Genomic DNA, 16741 nt, shown 5'->3' on the forward strand with positions numbered 1-16741 from the left:
ATTATGTCAATCTTCCATTACATTATGTCAACTCTTTATGATATTTACACACACTATTATTGCGTTATGTTAACTTTCCATTACATTATGTTAAGTCTTTATGGCATTAACTCGCACTTCAATTACATTGCGCCAATCTTCCATTGCATTATATCAGCTCTTTATGACATTAAGTCAAAACAATTTTACGTGGTGTAAAGATGTTTTTATATAATTTCAACTCATTATTACATTATGTGCACTCTCTACTATTTGGTCTAAGTAGTTCATTAAATGATGTGAATTTATCTTTAATTCAATATTAAGTCGCTATAACACGATGTCAGAATTTCCTTACATGATGTGAAAAAAATTGTCACATGTGGCCAATTCTTTACTATATTGTGTCATCAATATGCTACATGACGACGGGAATCTATTAATTGATGTCAATTTTCCCTTACTTTTTGACAAATCATTATTATGTTATGCCACTGTACCTTTACATTGTGTCTTAAATGCTTAGCCTCTTGTCAGTATATCTTAGAATATTTCAACTCTTTATTGCGTGACGTGAGGTTTAGGTTATGCTTAAAAGTTCGTTTTGTGTTTTCAATATTACATGCACATATGTTAAACATGCAAATAATTTAAATAAAACATATCAAATATTAAATTATACACAAGACTTAATTAATTCTTAATTAAATATCAGGTTAAAATTTATAAATAGGATCATGTTCCCGTGGAATCTTTATTGACGATTGTTTTTTTTAACGTCGAAATTCAATGGCCGTTAAATTTCATAACATAATTATTGCAAATCAAATAGTATGTGTCATGCAGCAATATTTTCCTTTTTATTTTGAATTATTTTGAAAAGTCCGAAACTTCTGATCTAACAACAAAACACTGTCCCAAGCTTTTTGTCAGTCTTTATATCCTTTTTTTTTGAAAGTTGGGGGAGGTTTGTCAGCCAGAAAAAAATAACGTACAAGAAAAAGCAAAAAGAAAAAAAAATTACAAGCTCGAAAATCCTTTTTTCGGTGAAAGAGGGGGGGGGGTCCAACTTCGATCAGTCCTAAAAAAATTTCCAAATATACTACATTACCCATATACTTCAGCAAAAAGTGGGACGGAATTTCAATGAACATTTTCTATGATAAAGTTATGTCGGAAAAAAAGAGGAAGCCGGACCCCCCCCCTATAATCTGTCTGTAATTCGTCCAAATTACTTGTAATCAGGACCCCCCCCCCCCTCCCCCCGTTTCCAGTCGTGAAAACACGGTTATCAACTTTGACATAATATAAATCTATTTTACAGAATATTTGTAATCAACATGATAAAGAATTAACACAATGTAAAGATAGTTTTAAATCACATAAGAAAGAATTGACATAACGTAATTATATATCCACATCACGGAATGGAGTTTTGACATAATGTAATAAAGTGTTGGTATAATACGGAAAGCCGGGACTGTCTCCATAATATATGTTCACATTATATTATAAACCTTTTTACATCACGTAATAAAGCACTGACATAAAGGTAAGATGTTTTTACCTCACATTGTGATGACCTTGGCGTAAAATAAAGATACATTAACATCACGCAATAATGCTTAATTATAATAGAAATATACACTCACAAAAGGGAATGGACTTTGACTTAACGTTATGATAAATTTAATCATAGAACACATGTAAAACGAAATTAACTTGACGTAATGCAATTTTGACCTCACATATTAAAGAAATGAAATAATATAAAGAGACATTCATTTCACGTAATAAAGTTTTAACACAATGTAAACATATTTTCACTTCACATGAACTTTGGACTTCAAGCTATAAAGTGCGGACATAATGGAAGAATGTGTTTACTTCATGTAATGCAGCATTGACATGATGTAAAGATATTTTTACATCACCTCATAAAAAATTGACATAACGTAAAGATATGTTCACATCACGTAATGATAGATTGACATAATGAATGCATAGTTTTATGCTATAAGGCAGTGATGGCGTTTCATAGCTGTTCAATAAATAATGTCCTCGGTGCTCGGAAAGAAGCAAAAGACGCTTTTCAATTATTTAGTCTTAATGATTTAACTTAATACATGTATTCTCTTTTAATTAAAACACATATCCGTAACATTTTTTATCCAATTTCCGATTGTTTTCAGAACTCATTTTTGGAAATGACCTTAAGTATACTCGAAAATGGCAGATCCTGTGATTTCCTTGACTTGTTTCTTCCTTCTGAAAGGTGTTTTTTCAAGTTTGGAAATAGAAACAAGTCAAAAGGTGAAAGATCTGGCGAATATTGTTAATGTGAAAAAACATTAACTTTCTGTTTATCCGCAAAGCTCCTTTACTCTTTAGGGCGTGCGGGTTTGGACGCTGTCATGAAGAAATTTAATGTAGTGGATTGCTGAGTTTGGGTCCTTCCTCTAATAAACCTTTCGATTCTTTTTGCACAAAATTTGCTTTCTAGACTCCTCCAGAAATTAAACTGTCTCCCGAATACGAATTTGAACAACAATACCACTAATATTTAAGAAAATTGCATATAAATCTGTCTTTGTGCTCTTGCAATTCTTTGCTCTTGTCAGACCTTCGCTGTTTTTGTCAAGTACATCTTATTGTAAATTTTGTTTCGAGGGTTTTAAACAATGGATTCAAGTTTCATTATCTGTTTGAATTCCAAACAAAAGTTAATAGCTACAATTACTGATATTTTAAAATAATTGTTAAGACATTCGTACACGCTTTCGTTTTCACTCATTTTTCAAAATATAGGGTGACCTTTGAGTACTAAGCTTTTTTACCGTCAAACGTTTCTTAAAAACAGTGTAAACTACTCCCGAAATGATGTCTATCAAATTTGCTATGTGTCTTAAAGTCAATCATACATCATGAAATGTTATTTTTTGAAATTTGGCAAACAATACATAAGTTGTTATAACTTTTTGTTGGCAAGGACGGTACCCATTTTTGATGCCCATTATATAATTTTTCATCATTGAAATCCACCTGCTCATTTGTCTATAAAACAGGAATTGATTGCTGTAAATTTCACATATTTCAGTGAATATTTCTTTTGGATTTTTAACAGGTTTTACAGCAGCTTTAATGAAGCTTTTATTTTAACTCTAGTTTACTGAATCTTTACCATTCATTTATAATGCAGTGTCTCGAATAGCCCTTGTTTTCCAGCTTCTCACAATGAAACTATGTGACGAAAAGTAGTCACATAAACTGTTATATATTCATTAAAGATTCAATTATGAGAGAATGTCAAGCTTAATGTCATATGATATCTGTATTGTATGTCATACAGTTCAGGACATTGCCCTTGTAAAAACTTCACCATGTGCTACCTTATGCGGGCATCAGTGTTTCACACGCACATCAATGTTCTTAGGTAAATTCTACAATCACAAAATGTGAAAATGATCATTAAAAATATTTAATTATACAATTTAATAAAATTAGATGTTAGATCTGCTCGCATACACGCTAAACTAATGAAGCGCGCGAGTAAGCGAGCGGACCTAACATGAAACATAGAGATAACGAACAATATTCAAGATCAAAAGTCCATAAAACAATGCAAAATAGGAGCAGAGCAAACACGGACGTTCAAAACATCAGAGGTGGGATCAGGTGCCATGGAAGAGTAAGCATCCCCTGCCGACCGGTCACACCCGCCGTGTGTTCCTTGTCATGTTCGGGAAATAACGAGAAAATCCGTTGTCAATTCAGTGTATAAATAATGGACTAACAATTAGTATGAAAAACGTCAGTCGGCATTTAACTCAATGATAAACTGTATTGCTGACAAGGTCATTGTATCAACCATAGACCTTACGAAATGATGACTTTAAACGAGAGTACGAGAAAGCTGAAATTCTTGATTCATCAACTTGTCTGTCAATAATTATGTTCCCCAAACGAAGTTGGGGAACATATTGTTTTTACTCTGTTTTTTATTAAGGTCTTCCGTCTTCAGCGGAAGACCTTACTGTTATTCTTAGGTTTCTTTTCCACTATTTTTATTATTATTATTATTGTTTTTTTTTCTTACCGATTTTGTGCACGCGATTTCTCGAAAACGACTGGACAGATTTTCATGAAACTTTCAGGACTGATAGAACATCAAACAAAGCTGAAAGTAATTTTTTTGTTTTGATGACGTCACTTCCGGTTTTGAGATTTTCGCGATTTAGTGATTTTCAGGGGTCTCATTGTCCATCATTTTTCTCGAAAATGCCTTAAGACAGAAACATAAGATTTTCAGCGATGATAGAGCAAGGTGTGCTCTTTTGTCACACGCCATTCTCTTTCTCCGGAAGTGCCGCACCTCGGCGCTCGCTATGGCTCGAAAAAAGTTCTACCAGGGACTCAGAAATTTTTAACACCTTTTCTGCAATATCTTTTTACATGTTAACAATTTGGAAAGACATATGAAAAAAAGTTGTAGAGAATGTCACGATCTTTCGAAAGATATCAACGATCAGGGGCTGGCCCCTACAATAAAGGGCCAAAAGGGGCCAAAAGTTTTTCCTTTATATCTCAAAAAGTATTGAGAATTTGTAATACGTCAAAGAAGCAAAGTTGTTCAAAATGTCAAGGTTTATCTGATGGAGTCGTCAAAATACGTCCGGCGACGTCACTTCCGGTCAAACCGGAAGTAGTCAAAAATTGCATATTTTTGCTGTTCTTGATAGGTTTATGGGCAACATATGTCACTGGAAGCTTAAATCTTAACTTTCCGTCCGTCGAAGTCACTTCCGGTCAAACCGGAAGTAGCCAAAAATAGCTTATTTTGAAGGTTTTAATGCAAAATTGAAATAATAAAGTCACTAGAGACTACTTAGCTCATTGTTTTCTTTTGTTCACGTCACTTCCGGCACTTCTGGTCAAAACCGGACGGAAGACCTACTCGTTGCTTTGCAACGAGCTCGGCTCTAGTTATTATTATTTTTCTTCTTCTTCCTGGGTACTTTTTTGTCCGCGAGTGATCTTGTAAACTGTTCATCCGAAGTAGGTAAAACCTTTTTAGGGTTAGTAGACATGTTATGTAGATTTGCGGAATCAAGGTCATTTTCCGCGCACGTGCTTGCAAGAGCGTGCACGTGCAACACGTGAAATGACCAGTATAATAGATATAGCCATAACTTTTCTTTTTTTTGACTATATGCTTTGAAACTCATAATATAAGTATATATTAGTTGTATATGCACAATGACATGTTCCACGCGCACGTGCTTGCAAGAGCGCGCACGTGCAACACGTGAAATGACTAATATAATAGATATAGCCGCAACTTTTCTATTTCTTGATGAAATGCGTTGAAACTCATAATATAAGGATATATTAGTAGCATAGACATGATGACATGGTCAAAATAGCAAGATCTCATGCGCATGCACGTGCACTTCGCTCTGATTGGCTGAAACTAAAGTCTCAATATTTTTCATGTTTCTTGTCATAATCTTTTGAAATTTTGAACAAAGTCTTAAATTATGAAGATCTACAGCATGATATATAAAAATTTTCATGAAAGCATGCGCATGCGTGCGTGCTGCAATCTGATTGGCTGAAACTTTAAATGGCTATATCTCCTTTGTTTTTTGACGAAATGCTTTGAAATTTAAAACATAGTCATGCAGTAGGATATCCTACAATATGATATAGAAAGAAAATCATGAAATCACGCGCATGCACGTGTGCTGCAATTTGATTGGCTGAAACTTTAAATGGCTATATTTATTTTGTTTTTTGACGAAATGTTTGGAATTTTATAAATAGTCATTCATTAAGATATCCTTCAATACGATTAAGATAAAAAATTCATGAAATCACGCGCATGCATGTGTGCTGCAATCTGATTGGCTGAAACTTCAAATGGCTATAACTCCCTTGTTTTTTAAGCAAACAGGATGGGATTTAGAACATAGATAAATATAAGGGACTCCTACAAGAAGGTGTATGCATCATGCACTTGCTTGCATGTGCGTGCACGTGAAATGAGTAAAATTAAAAATACACTCGAATGAGAGTATTTTTTAATACTTTTTGATAACATCTTTGATATCAAGTATATTAAAATATATAGATAGTGTAGACAAGATAATATGGCAGTTACGCACATGAACACGCGTACAATGCTTAAATTTAAATATATTTTGTATTCTTCTGGGAAGACCTTGATAAGTTTAAATTCCATTAAGTATTTCTTATTTAATAGAGATTACAGGGGATATGGCACCAAAAGGGAGTTGGGGAGCGTTTGGGGAACATCTGTAACGGTCCCCGTTACAATTAGCACTAGTTATTAAGGTCTTCCGTCTTCAGCGGAAGACCTTATTGTTATTCTTAGGTTTCTTTTTCACTTTTATTATTATTATTATTATTCTTTTTTTTCTTACCGATTTTGTGCACGCGATTTCTCGGAAACGGCTCGATGGATTTCCATGAAACTTTCAGGACTTATGTAACATTACTTGAACCTTATGCATTTTTTTTCGATTTGATGACGTCACTTCCGGTTTGGAGATATTGTCGATTTTGTGATTTTTGAAGGGTCAGGTTGTCCGCGAACGTTCTCAGAAATGGCTATAGATAGAAACGTGAAATTTTCCGGTATGATAGTCCTAAGTCTATAGATATGGGAAAATGATTTCATTTTTTTCGGAAGTGCCGCACGTCGGCGCTGGCTATGGCCCGAAAATTGTCCTTTCGCGAATTTCAAAATTTTTGACACCTTTTCTACGATATCTTTTTACCTGGAAATATTTTGTTAAAACATATAGAACAAAAGAAGTGTAGAATCCCAAGATCTTTCAAATGATATCTCGAAAAAAGGGCTGGCCCCTAAAATTAAGGGCCTAGAGGGGTCAAACGCTTTTCCTTTATATCTCAAAAAGCATTGAGAATTTGTAATACATCAAAGAAGCAAAGTTGTTTGTAATGTCAAGCTCAATTTACTGAGGGAGTCAAAATACGTCCGGCGTCGTCACTTCCGGCCAAACCGGAAGTAGTCATAAAACACGTTTTTTTGCCGTTCTCGACAAGTTTTTGGGTCACATATGTCTCTGGGAGCATAAAAAGTATTTTTTCCGTCCGTCGTCGTCACTTCCGGTCAAACCGGAAGTAGCAAAAATGGCTTATTTTTAAGGTTTTGATGCAAAATTGAAATTATAAAGTCACTGGAGACTACTTATCTCATTGCTTTCTTTTGTTCCGTCAATTCCGGCACTTCCGGTCAAAACCGGACGGAAGACCTACTCGTTGTTTGCAACGAGCTCGGCTCTAGTTAAGGTCTTCCGTTTCCAACGGAAGACCTTATTGTTTTCGTTCGGTTTCTTTTTCCCTATTATTATTATTTTTTTCTTACCGATTTTTGTGCACGCGAGTTCTCGGAAACGGCTCGGTCGATTTTTATGAAACTTTCAGATCTAATAGATATTGATCTGAACCTTATTGGAAATTTTTTATATTGATGACGTCACTTCCGATCGTGAGATATGGACGATTTTCTGATTTTCAGAGGGTCGGCTTGTCCAGGAAACTCCTCCAAAACGACTTAAGATATTGACTTAAGATTTTCAGTGAAAGTAAACGAAGGTTTAGTGAATTGTAATTGGGTCTCAAAATCTTTCTAGCGCAAAAGGCGCCGGAGCTCGGTAGAGCCCAAAAAATGTCTCAGAAACATCTCACAAAAATTGACACATTTTGTTTCATATCTTCGTACCTGTTCATAATTTGTTAAAGCATATTGAAGAAAAAATTTGTAAAATAGTAAGACCTTTCATTTGATATCAAGAAAATGGAGCTAACTCCTCAAATTAGGGGCTCAGAGGGGTCAAAAGTCTTTTATCTATAACTCTCTAATGATCAATATTTTGTTATACATTACTAAGGCAAAAGTATTTATCATAACAATTAGCAACAAAATATGATAAAATTTTGATCATATGTTACGTAATTAGGGGTCACAAGGGGCCAGAATGTCAAATTTTTGACGCTTAATATCTAAAAAAGGGGGAATATTTTTATAAGCAGTATTGAACAAAAGATGGTCAGAATAATGTTCTAAATAATATGCATACTTTGAATTTTTGTAAAACTGACCCATTAAGGACTTTTAGGGTGGCACCTAAATATTTCCATTTAGCATATCTCCACAACAAATAAAAATCTCTGAATAAGTGTTGAACAAAAAATCTTCAAAATCACAAGACCTTTCATTTGATATTAAGAAAAAGGGGCTGACCCCTCAAATTAGGGGCTCAGAGGGGCCAAAAGTCTTTCATCTTTAGCTTGTTCACGATAAATATTTTGTTGTACATTACTGAAGCAAAAGTATTTATCTTAACGATTAGCAACAAAATATTATAAAATTTTGGTCATAGGTTACATAATTAAGGGTCACAAGGGGCCAGAATGCTAAATCTTTGAGCTTTTATATCTCGAAAAGGGCGAATATTTTGATAAGCAATATTTAACAAAATATGGTCAGAATAATGTTTTAAACAATATGCATACTACAAATTGTTGTAAAACGGCCCCATTAAGGACTAAATATTTCCATTCAGCATATCTCCACAGCGAAAAGAAATCTCTGAATAGGTTTTGAACAAAAAATCTTTGAATTCACAAGACCTTTCATTTGAAATCAAGAAAAAGGGGCTGACTCCTCAAATTAGGGGCCCAGAGGGGCCAAAAGTCTTTCATCTTTAGCTCATGAATGATAAATATTTTGTAATACATTACTGAAGCAAAGATATTCATCTTAATGCTTTGCAACAACGTTTTATAGAATTTTGATTACATGTTGCTGTTGCGTAATAAGGGGTCGCAAGGGGCCAAAATTCTATATTTTGGATGCTTTACATCTCAAAAAGGAGGAATATTTTAATTATAAGCCATATTGAACTAAAGATGCTCAAAATATTCTGATATCAATCAGAAAAATTAAATTTAATGATGGAAAACTTAATTTCATTACCTTATTACGAATATCTCAGTCAAAATCACATCTCATATTATCGATAAATTCAACGGAAGACCTACTCGTTGCTCGCAACGAGATCTTATCTAGTTCTTATTATGTTCCCCAAACGAAGTTGGGGAACATATTGTTTTTACTCTGTTTCTTATTATTATTATTTTTCTTCTTCTTCTTCTTCCTGGGTACTTTTTTGTCCGGGAATGATCTCGTAAACTATACATCCGACTAAGGTGAAATGTTTTTAGGGTCAGTAGACATGTTATGTAGATTTGCGGAACGAAGGTCATTTTGCGCGCACGTGCTTGCAAGAGCGTGCACGTGCAACTTGTGAAATGACCGATTTAATTGATATAGGTGTAACTTTTTTAAATTTTTGATGAAATGCTTTAAAACTTATAACATAAGGATATATTAGTAGCATAGACAATATGACATGGTCAAAATAGCAAGATCTCACGCGCATGCACGTGCGCTTTGCTCTGATTGGCTGAAACTAAAGTCTCAATATCTTTCTTGTTTTTTGATGAAATCCTTTGAAATTTTGATAATAGCCATGCATTACAATATTCTACAACATGATATATAGCAATTATCATGAAAACACGTGCATGCACGTGCGCTGCAATCTGATTGGCTGAAACTTTAAATAGCTATAACTCCTTTTATTTTCAACCAAACAGGATGGGATTTGGAACATAGATAAATATACTGGTTTACTACAAGAAAATATGGTCACCATGCACATGCATACACGTGCATGTACGTGCGCTGCAATCTGATTGGCTGAAACTTAAAACAGCTATAACTCCCTTGGTTTTCAACCAAACGGGGTGGGATTTAGAACAGAGATAGATGTAACAGACATCTACAAGAAGGTATGTCACCATGCTCAAGTATGCACGTGCGTGCACGTGAAATGAGCAAAATCCAAAAAACACTTGAATGAGCGCATCTTTTTCAATACTTTTGGATTAAATACTTTAATATTTAGTATATTAAAATATATAGATTGTGTAGACAAGATGATATGGTCATTACACACATGCATTCACATGCGCACGCGTGCAATGCTAAAATTTGAATGAACTTTGTACACTTCTGGGTAAACGTAGTTAAAGTCTCAAATGCATCGAGTGTGTCTTATTTAATGAAGCTTCCAGGGAATATGGCACCAAAAGGGAGTTGGGGAGCGTTTGGGGAACATCTGTAACGGTCCCCGTTACAATTAGCACTAGTTCTTATTTTTCTTCCTGGGAAAATTTTGTCCGCGAGTGATCTTGTAAACTACACATCCGACTTAGGTGAAACCTTTTTAGTGTAAGTAGGCATGTTATGTAGATTTGCGGAATCAAGGTCATTTTGCGCGCACGTGCTTGCAAGAGCGCGCACGTGCAAAACTTAAAATGACCAATATAAAATGGATATAACCGTAACTTTTCTATTTTGTGACGAAATGTTTTAAAACTTATAATGTAAGGATAAATTAGTAGTAAGCACAAGGTGACATGGTCAAAATAGCAAGATCGCACGCGCATGCACGTGGGCTTCGCTCTGATTGGCTGAAACTAAAGTCTCAATATCTTTTTTGTTTTTTGATAAAATCATTTGAAATTTTGAACATAGACATATATTAGGGAGATCTACAGCCTGTATTATAAGATTTATCATGAAAGCATGTGCATGCACATGTGCTTGCAAGAGCTCGCACGTGCAACACGAGAAATGTCCAATATAATTGATACAGACGTAACTATTTAAGTTATGAATGAAATGCTTTGAAACTCATATTATAAGTATATATTAGAAGCATAAACAAAATGACATGGTCAAAAAAGTAAGATCTCACGCGCATGCACGTGCGCTTCGCTCTGATTGGCTGAAACTAAAGTCTCAATATCTTTCTTGTTTTTTGACGAAATCCTTTGAAATTTTAAACATAGGCATGTATTAGGATATCCTACAACAAGATGTATAGCAATTATCATGAAAACGCATGCATGCACATGCGCTGCAATCTGATTGGCTTATGCTTTAAATAGCTATAACTCCCTTGGTTTTCAACCAAACAGGATGGGATTTGGAACATAGATAGATATAATGAACTTCTACAAGATGGTATAGTCATCATGCACATGCATACACGTGCGTGTACGTGCACTGCAATCTGATTGGCTGAAACTTTAAACAGCTATAACTCCCTTGGTTTCAATCAAACGGGGTGGGAATTAGAACATAGATAGATGTAGTGGACCTCTACAAGAAGGTATGCCATCATGCTCATGTATGCACGTGCTTCTACGTGAAATGAGTAAAATCAAAAATACAGTTTAATGAGCGTATTTTTTTTTTTTTATACTTTTGGATTAAATACTTTAATATTTAGTATATTGAAATATATAGATTGTATAGACAAGATGATATGGTCTTTACGCACATGCATTCACATGCGCACGCGTGGAATTCTAAAATTTGAATGAACTTGGTACTTTCTGGGTAAATGTTGTTAAAGCCTCAAATGCATAGAGTTTGTCTTATTTAATGAAGCTTACAGGGAATGTGGCACCAAAAGGAAGTTGGGGAGCGTTTGGGGAACATCTGTAACGGTTCCCGTTACAATTAGCACTAGTTTACCTCGTTTTAGAAATTGTTCATACGTAGTGCATGCTCTTGCGTATCGAATTAACTGAGATATATAAACTCTGTATGCAGGTGATGAAAGTATATTGCTGTATAAGTAAGGGAATTTGACGATAGAAAAGTTCAAGTCATCACGTTCATCATGTAGCTTGGTTGTTAGATGATCATGAACGTCTTTTTCAAGTAAAATATCCAAATATGAAACAGATGAGTCAGACTCTGTGGTATCTTTTATCTCAAGCTCACCAGGATATATCGTATCGACATAAGAATGTAAATTACCATTGTTAATTGACAATACGTCGTCGATATATCTAAATGTTGAAGGTCACAGCAAGTGTTTTTTTCTCTTCACGCATAAGATTTTGCATAAATTCTGCTCCATATGTTTACAAAAATAGTCTGCTAATAACGAGATGCAATTGGTACCCATGGGAATTCCAATAGATTGTTGAAAGACCTGGTGCTTTGCAAATAACCAATGACTAGGTTAATAGATTAACATCTTTTTAATGTCAGCTTCAGAATAATTGTTGCAAATGACCAGTGACAAGGTGAGTCAATGATATCAAAAAGCCTGGACGTTAATTTATCGTGGGGATTGGTTGTGTATAAAGTTGAAAAAGTCGTAAGTTTTTAAGCTGTTTTTGGTGAAATCTTGTGATTCCAAATGTCCAAAAGTTCCTTGGAATTTTTAAGTACTTGTATCCACATCTGATTTACACCACTTCTTGAATATATTGTTGCACAGTACTCTTGATCTTAATTTAGTTAGCCTGTTAATTATGTAGAGTTTGATGATTTCCTTGTACATGAACACAACCTTGGACTTTCTTGTGATTTGTTTATGTTTATCACTGTCATCACATCAGTTCTGCAAATGTCACTTAATAAAAAAATCTCGAAATCTATAAATTATTAATGTTTCTAAAACGGGTAAAAGCAATCTAGAATTCTTAAGAATCCATCATATCAGACATACATTATGTATTCTAGTATTGTAATTTTCCAAACAGATAAGTTTTGTACAATATATCATTGATCTGCGCCAGTTTGGTTTCTTTTTCTTCATTTCAAACCAGACATGATTTCAGAGGTCGTAACAGTGGTCTTTTTGCTCCGATTCACACTTAGTCTATCACAAACCATTGATAAGGTGGACAGAGGTGTTGATTTTACACAGGTAGACTGTACGAGCACCTGCCAAAAGAACAGCAGCGTGGAGCTCTCGGTTCGCTCCCTCCTAGATTGTGCTTCATTGTGCCAGACAGACGGACAATGTGAGAACTTTTTCTACAGGCAGAAGAACCGCAGTTGCACCATACGGGAAGGAAGATGCTGCGAGGGTTGGAGGAAATATCTACTGAGAGGTACGTGAATAGGTTATTTTAAAAAAAATTCAAATAAATGAAATAATGTAATATGCTGGATCCATATGCTCCAAGTTTACCAAATGGATGGAAAACATTCAGCTTTTATTAAGAATGTTGGAAATTAAAAGATCTTTCAAAAGTCAGTTTCAAAAGAGTTATTGTTAAATGCATATTTTGTTGGTTAATTTATATTTCTATTTAAGGATTTGGTGTTGGACATAAAGAATTATATATCAAAACCCCGGAGAATCAGTATATTGAACCTTTTCTTGATGTGACTCGATACGGACTGTCGGCAAAAAGGGGGCGTGTCACATTTAAAATGAGGACGTGTGATGTTGACGAAAGTTTACCACACCTGGGATTGTCCGAATTTTCGCCCGATGTTGAAACTCCTTATTTCCAAATCATTTTCAGACCTGGAACTGTTCAACTAAGAAAAAGGAAAGGGAGTGAGTTAGCGCTGGTTACCAAGGAGAACCTGTTCAATTGTCAAGATTTTCATCCTTTCTGGTGCAAATGGAGCAATACCGCGATAGAAGTTGGCCAGGGGTACAATTTTTCGGAGGAAAGCATGTTTATGCAATGGGATAGGCAAACAAATTTTACAGTTAACTTTATTAGTGTAGCATCCTGGGGTATTAGTACCGAATTCGTTTTCTTTTATTAATGAAATGAGAGATGGAGCAAGTTTATCTACCGGTGAAAAAGATTTTTTTTTTCTCTCGGCATTAGATTTGCAAAACAGTATCTTATGAGCAAGTGACATATTCTTTCGGTTTCATTCGAATTGACACTGCTCTAAAGACTGTAAAATCTTAAGTTACAAAAACGTCATATCGCACGTCGAATGTACGACGACAAATGTTTGAAGATACCAACCAAAAGCATGATATCTAAATAAAGAAAAAGAATTCCTCTCGTGAAAAGTTCTCACAAATTCTGATGACAAAAAAAATATTCTGAAGTTATAATTCGTTATGAGGAATAAATTTTGTTATGGATTTCTGATAGAGCATTTGCATATAAGAGTTGGGGGAATAAACTTTATTATCATGAACGAAGATATATTGCATACATTGGAATGTATGTGCATTAATGGTACATTACAATTTTTTGGTAAAACTGCACTTAAACTTTATCAATCTTATCAATGCTTCAAGCAAGAATGATATTTTAAAAAGACAAATGGAAAAGTCTTGTTTTTGGTTGAATATTTCATCGCTTTAGTTAACATATATTTGTGAATATTTACATTTCCAATGTCTTTGTCCGAGATAAAATTACCAATTGTAAATGTAATTTATTTCCTCATAATGTCTTGGCGCGGTTCCAAAAACAACCACGTGCAGGGCGGGACAACACCTAGAGAGAAGCAGGCTTGGAGCCCGTGGATTGGCGGAATCAAAGCATGTAAATATAAGGAATAACTGTCAGATTTTTCGAATTCATGAAGATGATCAATGGATTGGCTTGTGTGATAATTTTATGCATAAACGCCTTCGGCGTTTATGCAAATTATCACACAAGCCAATCCATTGATCACTTCATGAATTCGAAAAATAAGACAGTTATTCCTTAACTGAGCGACTTTAAATTGTCTGTATTTTCTCAAACGCCGAGACAAACATTACATTTCGATACCGTTTATTTAAAGGAGAGTATATGCTTAGTTATCTTAAGTATTGAAGTTGTGATTAATTTCAAAAAAATCTCTATGAGACTGAGTGAAAAATTCGCAAATGGAACGTAAAACAACGTACAATCAATTCAATACAACCTATTGTTGGATCGTATCTAGAGATAATCTGACATGACTTGTGTATATACGACCAAACAATAGGATGTATTAATTTACAAGCATGATCATAAGAACGAAAGTGGAATCTTAGAAAAGTTGGCATTAAAAAGGGTTTGCTAAAATTCTTGTAACATTAATTTAATAGTCAGTAGCTTGACTCCATAAAAAAACGATCGAATTAAAAGCATCCTATTCGAGTCGAGTCCTCTACATTTTACCTAGTTAGAAATCGTCACTTCTTTTGCTTTCAGTTTCAGTGCTAGGTATCGAGGCCATCTGGTTTACTGCTTGATTTATATGGCAAGTTCAAATCAGCAGGCGATTGAACGGTTCAGTTGAGGACCCAAGCTCCATCGACTGACAAAGTTTGATGATTATAAGCCATTTAGTACCCAAACTATTAAAATAATTAAAACCATAACATTTCAAACGTAGGTCACAGTGACCTTTTCTTCAGATGATGTTCCTCGAGAAGTCAAGATGCATCACCTTCCAAGGTTTGATGATTCTTAGCCAGAGGGTACTTGAAAACATTTAAATACAACCATAACACTTCAAAAGTAGGTTACAGTGACTTACTTTTCGGTTCCAGCACCAAAGATGCATCAACTGACAAAGTTTGGCAAATCAAAGCCAATAAGTACCTGAAATATTTAAAGCCTATGATATACGAGCTCTGAATAGAGATAGTCTCAAACCGTGAAAACTGAAATGTATAGTGTATATTCTCTTAAAAATACTGATCTATATTTTCATGGGATGTCAATGCAATGTGGAAATCTCATTATGGACGTACATTCGTTGTAAAAGCCAAGTTCTTGTTTTGATTCATTGCCTTCTTCCTATAATTTGGCACAAGTCAAAGCAGCTCTTACACGTACTGTAAGTCTCTACTGTATAGGGAACAGATATATTCCAGAATCCTTTAAATGACGTAAGCTTGATGTATGGACTACTGGATCAGCCTTTTTTTCTTTTTGCACGAACCACTGCTTTATTCTCATTTTCTTCATAGGAGCACCTGTAAATTGTCATGGCATATTTGAAGAGCAATTTGAAATCTAATATGTGTATCTTTTGGTGAATTAAGGACATACCCAAGGTACCTTACCTACTGATAATTTTTCAAGATATTCTAAAAAACTTAATATAATACCATTACATGTTCTTAGGCAAAAAAATCAGCATGCATTACCAGGGGTTTTGAAAAGTTATCAAATCATGAAAATTTTTGTGTTATTCAAAGAAAAATGTACAAAAATTACAAATTCCAGAAATTTTTTCCATTAAAATTTGTTTTAGAAGAAGTGTACAAATCCATATATAGACATTAAAAGTATTGCACACAGGTTCTTCATATAGTGGAACTCTTCAATTCCCGGGAAGAGCTTAATAAAGTTCAAACTATGTTGCGTATGACCTTAATGACAAAAAAATAGATGACACTTCTTTCACTTCATATGTCAATCCCTCTTAAAGTGACCTGTTTCCCCAACTTCACCCCCCCCCCCACACACACACACCCACCGCCACACACTTTCTACATCTGCACATGCTTTTATTTTTTCCTTAAGCAGGGGACATATATTCTCTGAATTAGCTTGTTATCTTTGAACTCTTTTTTTTTAATCTTTTATAACACGGAGAACCCAGTCCCAAATATAGATCTCAAAGCTCTTTGATTTCTTGTTTTCTCTCTTTATAACCGACAGATTCATCTGTTATGATCAAAATTTAACAAATTTGCATATTTACCAACTTTACCTGTAACACATTTTATAAAACTTTAAAAAGTATGGTGTAAAAACACAATTAAAAAATGGGGATCAATTGATAATGATAATTGTCTATACTTGCTACCAAGGGTCTCTCACAAGTATGCAGTAGACATTTTCTATGGCATTAGTCCTTACATATAAGTAC

This window comes from Saccostrea cucullata, unplaced genomic scaffold, assembly GCF_032062105.1.
Source record: "Saccostrea cucullata isolate Sc308-1 unplaced genomic scaffold, CSIRO_AGI_Scuc_v1 ctg47, whole genome shotgun sequence".
Classification (NCBI taxonomy): Eukaryota; Metazoa; Mollusca; class Bivalvia; order Ostreida; family Ostreidae; genus Saccostrea; species Saccostrea cuccullata.